The sequence below is a fragment of the Adiantum capillus-veneris genome, chromosome 23 (assembly GCF_014529385.1).
Source record: "Adiantum capillus-veneris isolate H3 chromosome 23, ASM1452938v2, whole genome shotgun sequence".
In the NCBI taxonomy this organism is placed as follows: Eukaryota; Viridiplantae; Streptophyta; class Polypodiopsida; order Polypodiales; family Pteridaceae; genus Adiantum; species Adiantum capillus-veneris.
In genome coordinates this window covers 28,678,247-28,691,714 of record NC_140953.1, presented here as the reverse complement: position 1 = coordinate 28,691,714, position 13,468 = coordinate 28,678,247, and the positions used below count along the sequence as shown (strand labels likewise).

Below are 13,468 nucleotides of genomic sequence, written 5' to 3'. Positions count from 1 at the left end.
TAGATACAGCGGTAGGTTTCTCCTTTCCGCTGTGCGGCAGGGATCGTACAGAGTGGACCTTGCACACAGTTCTTGACTGGCTCTTGGTCCAAGCTATTGCAATTATCACACCACACAAGGGACCTGGGGGGGACAAATCTGATACAAAGACTTTGGCCTCTAGCCAAGTTTAGTGTGACGCTGCCAGATGCAAGAGGTTGCAGGCACATTGTGGTGCATTTGTTTCCTCACACTCAGAGCCCCCCTTGCTATGTATTTGTACGAGGATTCTTGGACAGAGGATGTACCCCTATGGGTTGCACGCTCAGTCTGGGCCTGGGTGGGACACTCACTTCTGACACGTTATTCCCCATCCAAACCGGCCTCAAAGATAGCGAGGTTGGCTGTTGCTGCAGCATCACTGACTCCATGAGGATGGTCTCATGGAATGTGCAGGGATTAGGAGGGCCCCAGTTTCAACGTCAAAAGGGTCGGTTGCGTCAGGAACTTCAATGATGCCTTGTGGGTGGTGAGATTGATATTCTTATGCTAGGAGCATCATCTTTATGAGAGCCGTATTAGACGATGTGGTCAAAGTTTGTGTGGTCTCTATGAGACATTTTGGTTAGCTGCATTTGGACCTGGAGGTATCCAGAGAGGGTATGTATGACCCATTGTGGACAGAGGTATTATTGTGTCAGGTAGAGCTCAGTCGATTACTATGCAGGTTCAGGGTTGCCTCATGAGTTTCCTGAACTTATATGCGCCCAATGTGGCAAGTGCACGAGCAGAGTTTTGGTCTCATGTTGTTGAGTCTTTGCAGCATGCAAAGCAATGGTGTGTTGGGGAGACTTCAACATGTTGAAGGACCCCTCTAATAGGATTGGAGGTGGCCATGCTACGGTGCACGCGGCTGTGTTGGCATCTTGGGAGCGGCTATGTATGAATGAGGGTTTTTGATATTTGGCAGCACTCAAGCTTTGTGAGACCCCCAAAAATCCTGTCTTGCTCACTCTGACCGCAGGGTAGGAAGAGTGAATCTATTGCGGATAGATCGCTTCTATGCCACTGACCACATATGTGACATGGAGGGATCTGTTTGCATCCTCGCAGGGACTAATTTTTCCGACCATGCGCCAGTGATTCTCACTGTGACAGAGAGACACAGGAGGGGGGGTGCGATGCTACACATCCTCGAGAGGATCTTGTTGGATTTAGACCTTAGAGAGAAGGTGGAGGCACTTTGGACAAAGAGCCTCGACACGCAGGACACCCCTGCTAGTAGGATGACCTCTGGACTGGAAGAGCTTAGTCGTTTCTTCCTTCAAGAGTCTACAGCTCGCTTGGCTGCAGCCCGGGAGGAGGAGAAGCGTCTTCGATGGGGCAATGTTTCCTTGCAGAGGATGCAGGAGCAGCATCCAGAAAGTTCTTGGTTGGAGGAGCAGATGCAGCAAGCTGGAAAGGAGTTGGCTAGCATTGAGGAGCGGCATCATGAGTTTGCCTTCTATCGACAGGCCTCTCAGTGGACCTAGGTGGGTGACAAAGTTAATGGGGAGTTTTTTGAGACAGTGGGACGAACCCATGCGCACACCAATGTTAGTCAGTTGAGGAGACCCGACGGATCAGCTGCTTCAGAGCCTGAGGATATGCGTGCAGTTGCTACTGATTTTATTGTGATCTGTTGTCAGTTGAGCCTCAGTCAGGAGCGCCGATATGCAGGCAGAGAGCAAGTTTGGGCACAGCTACCTTGCCGTGTTACTGAGGAGATGCGACAGACTTGAGCTTCCTCTCCAGCTAGAGGAGCTCCATGAGACCCTCATAGCACTTCCCCCAGGTAGCTGTCCAGGGGAGGACGGATTCACTCCCAGTTTTTTCTTGGAGTACTGGGACTTGCTTGGTATAGATCATTGCAGCGCATTCCAGTACGTTTTGCACACTAGCGAGATGCCTGACAGCATGAGTGAGGGCTTGATCTACATGATTCCCAAGGAGGGAGGCTTCTTGGATGAGATTCGACACTGGCGACCCATTACCATCATCCTACAAAATTCTAGCAAAGGCTCTAAGCTTGAGGATCCAGCCACTCCTAGAGAGCATTGTATTGTTGGGTTAAAGGCCTAAATAACCCCGTTTTGTACATTTTTATACTTTGTCCAGGTTCACATTGACCTGAACACATTTTTTTAAAGTCACTTATAATAAAAGTGGAAAACCCAAAACTCAATTATTGAGTTTTCTCCAAAAACGTGAGCTCTCTCTCTCTCCTTGCTTCGATCCCTAGCGCTTCCTCTCTGCTGCACTCCGCCACCTGCTTCTTGCCCCAATCCTGCACTACATCGCGACGCGCACCTACCGGTACCCTCTGCTTCGCACTTTCAACTGGTATCAGAGCCCTAGGGTTTCACAAGGACCTGCGCAGGTGGCTGGAGAGCACGCAAAAGGTGTTTTCTTGCGACAATCTCCACTTCTATCGCGAATCCCCTTGCTTCCGGGGTCACTGGGGATTCCGAGAGTGCCAAAGCACCCCAAAACAGGCTGTTTTTAGGTCAAAAACAGGTTATTATAGCAAAGTACAGGTTCTCTCATGATGTATTAAGTTGTGGGAACACTTATACTTAGTCCCTACTACCCTAAATCAACCAAATTTGCTGAAAAACAGGTTCTAAAACAGGTTTTTACAGAAATTACAGATTTACGCAGGTTTATGCAAATGTACATTTGATGTATTTGGATTGGGGAAAGTATTAAATGCTGTAATTCCTGAGCATTAAGCAAGTTTTGGATGCAAAATGCCCTTTTCGAGTCAATTTTCTGTACTTTTATGCTAAAAATTGGGGCTTTTGTCCATACATGCTCCCAAAGGCTGTGTTCTTGCATTATGTACATTCTTTGAGGTTAAAAACAACAACATTTGTTGTTTTTGGGCAAAAATTTGTTTGCTGAATTTTCTACACAAAAAATTCAGAAATTGCTATTCTTGCCTAAACTTGCACATTTTTGGCTCAAATTGCTACTGTGACACTTTGGAGCTATTGTGCACATTGCGGTGAGGTTATATTATGTTTTGATGCATTTTGCCCAAAAATTTCAGCATTTAAGCCCTCTTGTTTGTGCAACTATGGCATCGACTTCCTCTGACGTTAAGAATCTCTTCAAGATCAAGCGGTTTGAGGGAACAGGTTTTGATCTTTGGAAGGATAGGATTCAAGGAATCCTCTTTCTTAAAGATTGTGAGAGGGCACTTGAAGCAGAGAAGCCAAAAGATATGTCAGATGCAGCATGGCTTACATTGAACAAGAACACCATTAACTACATTAAAATAGCCGTCTCTCACGAGATCTTGGTAGATCCTCAAGGGTCTTGTCAATGCGTTTGAGTTGTGGGAGAAATTGAAGACAACGTATGAGAATACGACCCCAGTTAATCAGGCGCATTTGATGCGGAAACTTGTTGGCACGCAATTAGATGAGTCCAAAAGCGTTGCAGAGCATTTGTCATTGTTTACAGGCACTCTATCTTAGTTACAGGACTCAGGTTTTCCCCCTTTTGATGATAAGCTTAAAGCTATCTTCTCGCTAATGACTTGAAACCGGCGCATGGTGGGGCAGTAGGCATTGGCTTTCACCCGAAATTCTTTACTTTAGACACACACACAGAGCACTTTGCAAAGAGAACCTGCGACGGGAATTAACACTTGAATACACACGGCTCGGAATCTAGAATGCCTCGAGCAGACGCCGACAACCTGTAGGCCCCAAAATTGGCGCCCTTTTCGGTATTTCTTTATACTTTGAGAGGGTAAATTTACAAAGTAGAGTCCTAGGAATCCTTTGTCTATATCCAACTAGATACCACTTGATTTGGCCAAATTTCGGCAACATAACAACCCCAAAACTTGCGCAAAACCAATTCCCCTGCCGGAACTCACTTCCACTGGCATGAACCCTTTGATCCTGCCCAAAAACAGTAAATTCAGCACGCTGTATTTATTGGTTTTTGCCCTGTTTTCAACCCCAAACAGTCCCCTAACTGTCCTCTGCCAGTGGGGCACTATTCCCAATGGTTTTGGCGTCCGTATGGCTGAAAAACAGTCAATTTTCTGCGCATACACAGCGCTGAATTTACACCTGTATGGTGAGGTTATGACCCTCACCGGTGCCTGCTTCGGAGTAGCAGCTAGCTACCCCTGTTCCTGCTCAAGGAGGCTCTTGCCTCAGCACAAAAGCATGAACCCACACAGCTGTACATCAGTCAAAGAGCCCTCTTGTGGGGCATCACATAACTGCACGTAGGGGAGAGAGAGCAGTGTGTAGCGTGCAGGGCATCACTCCTAGCACCACACTGTACATGAGAGGGAAAGAAAGCACTCCATAGCTGACAGGTTCTCAATGAAGCATCCCCCCAGCATAAATCGAGCGCCCCCTCTGCTGCCCTTGACCTGTAATGCATCTGTGAACAAATAGATGCAAAAAGTGGAAGATTTCCATGGCTGCCAAAACCTGCGTATCGCTGAAAACGCAGCAAAACAGCCCTGTAAACACGCATCTGATACCTTCCAATGCTGAAAATGAGCTCCTTGTTCCTAGATAAAGTCATGAGGAGCTCAAAAATGGAGAGAAATGGCTTAAAATCAGAGTTATCGGCCTCCAAAACTGCTCCAAAAAGTCAGTTACGAGTTTTGTTCTCCCAAACTTGGTAAATTGACCAAAAAGTACCACTTGGCACTCATGCATGCAATTTCCCCGCATTAGGCTTCCTGCTTAAAAATCTCTCAACTGGTGCATCAGTTGACTTTACAGCAGAGTAATAAAATGTTCCCCTTGTCATTCTGAAGCTAATGACGCGAATAGATTTCTTGGCCCAAAATAGCAGTTCCCTAAATTTTAGGAGATGCTTCCGTTGGGCTCTCACTAGTCTTCTGACCATCTATCCTCATTGGGACTGAATCCAAAAGTGCAATGTGGCCCAACTGTTGGATACTTTCTGTTGGTGATCCCACCTTGACTTTATGCCTTTATTGAGTTCACTTCCTAGTATCCACCAACTTGCTAAGTGCGACGAGGGGACCTACATGATCTTGAACTGAGCCTAGACATCCTTTTACTTTACGAGTTCCACCGCCGACCAACTTTCCATCTGCGGGTGAAACTACCGTTCACATTGGCCATACAATGTCCAACCATTTGCAACTTCAAAAAGAGGGTCTCAAAAATTAAACAAAAATCATTGGAAAGAAACCAACAACTAAGGTTAGCAATTGCCACGTCCTCGTGACAATTCTACCTGATTCTTACGAAACATTGGTGGTCTCACTGTCAAATAATCCCAACTTGACTTTTGATGGAGTTAGGGGTTCAATATTGAATGAAGAAATCAAGAGGAAAGCAAGTGGAGAAGGAGGTGGCTCAACCAACATGGTTAGAGGCAGGACAGAGAAGAAGAATGCCTATGCACAAAGAAGTAAGAGTAAGAGTAGAGAAAGGGGAAATGCCAGCAAAAGCAAGGGTGATGTGACATGCTATCAATGTGGCAGGAAAGGTCACAAGAAACCCGACTGCAGGTACTATAAGGCAGAATTGGAAAGGAAGAAGAACGGTGGAGACAAAAAGAAAGAGAAGAAGGAGATCAAGCCAAATGCACAAGACAATCCAAAGGACAAAGAAAAGGTCAATGTGGTCTCTAGTGTTGTTATTGAGGAGCTCTCAGATGTTGAAGACATCTTATGTGCCACTTTGTCAGCTGATGATGCTCATAAGTCTGATGCCTCTCTCAATGTTCATACACAGGATATGCAGATCACCAAGAGTGATCTAATTGATGCTTTATTGACTGTTAATGATGCATTATCCCAGACTTGGATAGTTGATTCCAGTGCTTCATTTCATGTGACTCCTATCAAGGAGTGCTTTTCTACTTTTGTTGCAGACAGCCATGGCCATGTTTACTTTGGAAACAATCATGCATGTTCCATTGAGGGTATTGACACCGTACATCTTTCTATAGATGGCACAAATGAGCTTGTCTTGCATGATATTAGATATGTGCCACGAATCAAGAAGAGTCTTCTTTCTATTGGTCAGATGGATATGCATGGTTACAGGATTTTGTTTGAGAGAGGAACATGGAAGATGACAAAAGGCTCAAGGCTGATTGTAAAAGGTACAAAGAAAGGGACACTTTACTGCTTGCATAGAAAGGCCTTGTTTGGCAAATTTATTGCTTTGACTGAAATTAACTCACATATGGAGTTGTGGCATAAGAGGCTTGGCCATATGAACCAAAAAGACCTTACTAAGCTTTGTAATTTGAACAAGCTTGATGCTAAAGGCACAAAGCTTGATTTTTGTAATGAATGTCAATATGGCAAGCAAGTGAAAAGTTCTTATTACTCCCGTGTCTCTCACAAATCTAATGTGCTTGATCTTGTACATTCTAATGTTTGTAGTATGCCCACTAAATATATGGGGAGTGCACGTTATTTTATCTCTTTCGTTGATGATCATTCTAGAAAAATTTGGGTTCATTTGCTCAAATCTAAGGATGAAGCCTTTGCTGCGTTTAAGAAATTTCATGCATTTGTGACCACCTAGACAGGTAAAAAGCTGAAATGCTTACGTACGGATAATGGGGGTGAGTTCACAAGTGGTGAATATAACAAATTTTGTGAAAATTTGGGCATTAAGAGGGAGCTTATTGTTCCATACAGCCCCTCTTCTAACGGTGTGGCTGAAAGATACTATAGGACTTTATGTGAGAGGGTGAGATGCATGCTATCCACAGCTAATCGCCCTCATGGATTTTGGGGAGAAGCTCTAAAAATTGCAGTGCATATATGTAATCGATCCCCTCACGTCTTTGAAAGGTGACATCCCTATCACTTACGCGTCTTTGGTTCCGAAGCGTTTGTGCATGTAAACCTAAGTTGAGGAGTAAGCTGGATGCAAAGTCCATTAAAGGCCTCTTCATGGGATACGGTGAAGCAAGTGAAATGGGCTACAGAATTTGGTTACCTCAGCTCAAAAAGGTTCTACGCAGCCGGGATGTTGTTTTTAATGAGGCAAGGCTGCTTTAAAAAAATTGTGCCTCTAATGGTGACCATAAGAAGGTCAAATTTCAGCATGTACAGCCACCTATTAGGCCTAATTTTGACCCTCTGGATGCACCACATATGGCTAAAAATGTTGATGAACCAGTGGTGTTTGAGCCAGATGATGTTGGACAGCAAAATGAGGCTCCTGAAGGACATGTGCAGCCACATAACTGTCACAAGGCGGGCACCACGTGCCAATAGAAAAGAACAGATTGAACAAACTTTTAGCACTTCAATAACAACTGCACTGAGAGAGAGAGAGAGAGAGATGACACGCGACACGGAGTGGCGGAATTCCACCCCAGAGAGTATTGGCCCCAAACCTTGGCGCCCCTTTCGGTATTTCTTTATATTACTGCTAATTCGCAAAGTACAACAGCCGGGGAGCACCTGCTTTGCAATCTGCGCGCTAAAAAGTGCCGGAGAGGGCCTCCAAGGCTCATATTTAAAGGCCCAAAGCTTAAAAGCATCAAATATGAAAAGCTAACCCCAAAAAATCACTTTCCTAAAATTTCGGGATTTCCCTAAAAATCAGCCGCGAATTCCGGAATGTCCGTACAGGTGCCACATCATCATATTTTGATGTGCAAAGTCTTTTGAGTGTGTTCTGCTTTATTTTTAATGCCTTTATGTCACTTGGGCCCCATCGGACGGGGTTACATAAGTTGGTGGGAACTCTTCTTTAAAAATAGGCAACTCGTCAAGACTTTGTAAGTCTGTAAAACTTCTTCTTCTTCTTCTGATGCTTCTTCTTAGGGTTTCTAATTTTAGGGTTAGGGTTTCGGGCAGAATTAGGGTTTCTGATTTTAGGGTTAGGGTTTCAGTAGAATTAGGGTTTCGACACGTCAGCAGTTTGTTACATCTCCCCTTCTTGAAAGAGAGTAATGGTCCACATTACAGCATATCTGCAAAACAACTCAAGTTAGCTCAAAAATTTCCGAGGGTCATTCCGAGGGACAATCAGTTTGCTCTTTTTATTAAGGAGTTAGCTTCTCTTTTCTTCTCTTTTAATCAAGGAGTTAGCTTCTCCTTTCGGTTGTTTTGATCAAGGAGTTAGCTTCTCCTTTCTGCTCTTTTGATCAAGGAGTTAGCTTCTCCTTTCGGCTGTTTTGATCAAGGAGTTAGCTTCTCCTTTCGTCCAGATCGGAACTCTTGATATTCCGGTGTAGTAAAATTAGCCATCACACCCATACCGTACACTCATCTTCCACGGATGTCTTGATGCACTAAAATTACATACCCAAGCAATCTCATCCAATTAGGAATATTCAGTAATTGACAAATCACAATGTAACACAAATGCTTACATATGCATGTTACAAGACACAACAAACAGTGCCGCTGAGCACTCCCCCGAGACAAACGGTCTGCGGCATGAAGCTACTCAACGACTACCTCGTCACTCTCCCGCAAATAACCTAAAAAGGTCCAAGCCATGAGCTCAGAGGACTGTACAACCAAACGCTCCCCAGACCGCAGTCTGTGTCGCTTGGAGGTTCAAACATACAACCAAATGCTCCCCAGGAATCGACCCGCGTCGTTCGGAGGTTTTCTAGCATAACAACAGAACGCTCCCCAGGCATCGGCTTGCGTCGTTCAGAGGTTTTCTAGCATACAACGGAACGCTCCCCAGGCATCCGCCTGCGTCGTTCCGAGGTTCAAACAATATCAAAACAGTATTTCTCACTTCTCCACGCGGGAGTAAAATCACCAATCATTGAAACCAGTATCAAACCAGAGTCAAACAATTCAAATCGGCACCAAAACAGATTCAAAACAGATACCATCCATTTCAAACAAATTCCAAATAGGATCACCAAACAAGATCAAACAAAACTCAAACTTAAAAAGCAATCTCGACATCAGTCGAGCTCGAAAAGTCGACTGACTTTCCATCTTGAAACCTGCACCAAAAATTAGGGTTCGGTTCCTTCCATGAGGTCGTAGCCGAGCACAGCATGGTCCATAAGCTCTTGGACAAACAGTGTTTCTTTGGCGGCAATGGTAGTCCCAAGAGATAGCAATCACACCGAACCTCCAAGATCATCTGGTCATGAAGAGACATCTACTGAGAATGTCGAGAAATTTCAAGTTATAATCTGCTAGGGTTTCCATGGCCACAAGACGGGCACCACGTGCCAATAGAAAAGAGCAGGCTGAATAGACTTTTAGCACTTCAATAACAACTGAACTGAGAGAGAGAGAGAGAGATGAAAGGCGATACGGAGTGACGGAATTCCACCCCAAAGAGTATTGGTCCCAAACCTTGGCGCCCCTTTCGGCATTTCTTTATATTACTGCTAATTCGCGAAGTACAACAACCGGGGAGCACCTGCTCTGCAATCTGTGCGCTAAAAAGTGCCAGAGAGGGCCCCCAAGGCTCATATTTAAAGACCGAAAGCCTAAAAGCATCAAATATGAAAAGCTGACTCCAAAAAATCACTTTCCTAAAATTTCGGGATTTCCCTAAAAATCGGCCGCGAATTCCGGAACGCCCGTACAAGTGCCACATCATCATATTTTGATGTGCAAAGTCTTTTGAGTGTGTTCTGCTTTATTTTTAATGCCTTTATGTCACTTGGGCCCCATCGGACGGGGTCCCATAAGTAGGTGGAAACTCTTCTTTAAAAATAAGCCACTCGTCAAGACTTTGTAAGTCTGTAAAACTTCTTCTTCTTCTTCTTTTGCTTCTTCGTAGGGTTTCAGATTTTAGGATTAGGGTTTCGGGCAGAATTAGGGTTTTTGATTTAGGGTTAGGGTTTCAGCAGAATTAGGGTTTCTGATCTTAGAGTTAGGGTTAACAGAATTAGGGTTTCGACACCTCATCAGCTTGTTACATAACAATGCAAAAAACAGGGCTGAAAATGATATACAGCAGTCCTTTGTTGATGATATCATTGTTCCACCTGATGTAGACCCATTTCCAAATAATGTGGATCATTGGGTGAGGCGTTCTATTCGTCCAAGGCGGAATGTGAGTGGATATGAACCCTCTTTGCATTATATTATGCTGACATATGAAGGGGAGCCTCTCACTTATAAAGAGGCTAAGACATGTGAGTCAAGCAGTAAGTGGGAGCTTACAATGCAAGAGGAAATGAAATCCTTGTATGCAAATGATACTTGGGATCTTGTGCCATTACCTAAAGGGAGAAAGGCTCTTCCTAACAAATGGGTATACAAGATTAAGATTGTGGATGAAAAACCCAAGTACAAGGCAAGATTGGTTGCAAAAGGATATGCACAGAAAGAAGGAATTGATTTTCAAGAAATTTTTTCTCCTATTGTAAAGCTTACAACTTTACGTGTCCTTTTTGCTCTTGTTGCGGTGTTGGATTTGGAATTGAATTGTAAAGATAGCGTTTTGCATGGTGACATTGAAGAGGACATATACATGAAACGACCTGTAGGTTTTGTAGTTCCTACACGCGAGGAACTTGTATGCAAACTGAAAAGGGCTCTGTATGGTTTGAGACAATCATCACGGCAGTGGTATAAGATTTTATGTTGTCTCAAGGCTTTAAACGCAGCCATGCAGATCATTGTTTGTATACAAAAAGGGATGAAGATGGTAGTCCCATCATACTTGTTCTCTATGTTGATGACATGCTGCTTGCCGGGAAACATAAGACTAGTCTTGATGCTCTGAAACGTAAGCTAAATTCAGCATTTGCTATGAAGGATTTGGGTGATGCAAAGCATATTTTGGGCATGCGTATTAAAAGAGATAGAAAGCTGAAATTGCTGTTTTTATCTCAAGAAAGGCACATTGCAAAAGTACTTGACAGGTTTAATATGGTTGATGCTAAGCCTCTTGGAGTACCTTTACCTCCATACACTAAGCTTAGCAAAGCAGATTGCCCAAAGGATGAGGTGGCATTGAAAGCAATGAAGGGAATCCCATATGCATCAGCTTGTGGTTCTCTTATGTATGCTATGGTTGCCACTCGTCCCGACGTTGCTTATGCAGTGGGAGTTGTTAGTCGATACATGTCGAATCCTGGCAAAGCGCATTGGGAAGCTGTCAAAATGTATTTTGAGATATTTAAAGGTACACAATCAAAGTGTATTTGTTATGGAAAAAGTGACTTGAAGTTGCAGGGATATTGTGATGCAGACATGGCAGGTGACATGGATACCAGGAAATCTACCAGTGGATATGTATTTGCCATTGCTGGTGGTGCAGTCTCTTGGTGTTCTAGGTTGCAAAAAAGTGTGTCATTGAGTACTACTGAGGCTGAATATATTTCAGCCATAGAGGCTTCAAACGAGGCCATTTGGTTGGGCAGACTTGCAAAAGAACTTGGCATGCCTGCTCATACACCCGTGTTGGGTTGTGATAGCCAAAGTGCTGTCTATTTAGCCAAAAATGTCATGTTTCATGCGCGAATCAAACACATAGATGTGTGGTACCACTTCATACGTCAGGTATTGGAGGATGGTCTAGTCACCTTGACTACGATCCATACATAGGATAACCCTGCAGATGTTCTCACCAAGAGTCTTGCTAAGGCTCAACATGAGCATTGCATACAGCTGGTGGGAGTTGGTTACCTTAAAGGCGTCATTTATGCCTTTAAGTGGGAGGTTGTTGGGTTAAAGCCCTAAATAAACTGTTTTGTACATTTTTATACTTTGTCCAGGTTCACATTGAACCTGGACGAACCTTGACACATTCTTTTAAAGTCACTTATAATAAAAATGGGAAAACCCAAAACTCGATTATTGAGTTTTCCCCAAAAACGTGAGCTCTCTCTCTCTCCTTGCTTCGATCCCTAGCGCTTCCTCTCTGTTGCACTCCGCCTCTTGCTTCTTGCCCCAATCCTGCACTACATCGCGACGCACACCTACCGGTACCCTCTGCTTCGCGCTTTCATTATACATTGGACCCAGACAAGGTTTGTCAAGGAGCGTAGTATCCTTGACAACATCTTCACTTTTTGGGAGGCGTTTGCCCTCACGTGTCTTGGAGAAGACGATCTGGTGATACTCCTCGATTTTGAGAAGGCCTATGACAGAGTTGACAGGGACTTCCTGGAGGGCATTCTACGCAAGATGGGTTTCTCAGATGCTTGGAGCTGAGGTGTGTCAGCTCTCTACACGCGTGCGCATAGTCAGGAGCTCTTGGCAGGGGGAAGAGGGGAGCGCTTCTTGCTCACGTGTTCGGTCAAACACGGTTTCCCTCTTGCCCCCTTTCTCTTTCTGTTCTATGCTGAGGCGATGAGCAAATTTTTGACTTCTCAGCAAGTTGGTTTGCGTGGTCTTGAGCTTCCTATTAGGGCAGATGAGCTTCTTGACGCTGAGTTTGCCGACGACTAAGCCTTGTACTTCAAGGGCCAGGAGGCCAATCTACACAGGTGTGAGCAGGCTCTTGAGGTGTTCTGTTGTGCATCAAGCGCAATGATCAACTGGAGAAAGACTGTAGTTTTGTGGGTTGGCAATGCTCCTACGCCTGATTCATCTCCAGGTGAGGGTTTTAGATGGATTTCCCCAGGGACTGTAGTTTGTTACTTGGGTTGTCAGGTTGGCCTGGACTTGTCCCCTGAGCAGCGGACTGCTCCCCTCCTCCTGTCCATTAGGAGGAAGTTGTTGCATTGGAGTTCCGGACGACTCTCTTTGGCAGGCAGAGTTGTAGTGGCCAACCAAGTGTTGTTGGATACTATGTGGTACATCACGCCTTGCTTGATTTTCTCGAGCTCCTGTATTAGCCAGCTAGAGAGGCTGATCAGAAACTTTCTTTGGTTAGGGTACAACAAACAGTTATCCCGGGCCATGTTCTCAGGGGGGGGGTTGGGGATCATTGACCCAGCACAACAGAGTAGAGCCCTTCTTGGAAGTTTGTTGTCAGAGGACTGCTTCAAGGGGAGGAGCCCTGGAAAAAGTTTTTGCTTCACCCACTCCGAGCTCGAGTGCCTCATGCAGGAGGCCCTTGGAGCCCTTCCATCATGTGAATCTTCACAGAGATGCACAAAGTTGGTCTGAGCAAGAGGTTAGAGGATCGGTTTGGTGCAAGCCTTCTTCGGTCTTGTGAGTAGCTGAGGAGTGGCCTACAATAGCACCAGCCCACCTGCACGTAGGAGTGTTTGAGACAGCCCCTTGTTTGAAACCCCATGGTTTGTACTCGGAGAGGCCACCTCGTTAGTAGTAGGCCTCATGTTTCTTGGGATCCCATGGTAGAGGGCCCAGCCCACACTCTCGGCGATTGGCTTCAATCTTCAGGTTTGCCAGAGGAGGTACAGAGCATCGAGCTACGAGGCCAAAGAGGGATGCAGAGCATGTGCCAGGACATTACAGAGGCTTTACCAGCTGAGTGGCTCATCCCTCTAGAGACAGCAGCTCCCAGATGGATGGGGGCCTTCACGCGAGTGGATGTCCTCATTGCAGTTCGTGCTTTTGCTC

At 45.0% G+C, this 13,468-nt stretch overlaps 1 protein-coding gene across 6 annotated transcripts in view; it reads right to left on the bottom strand.

Annotated features, from left to right (window-relative positions):
- Positions 1–13,468, bottom strand: part of NUDT3 (nudix hydrolase homolog 3) — a 186,887-nt gene that overhangs the window by 130,162 nt on the left and 43,257 nt on the right. The gene's annotated exons all lie outside the window — the stretch shown is intronic.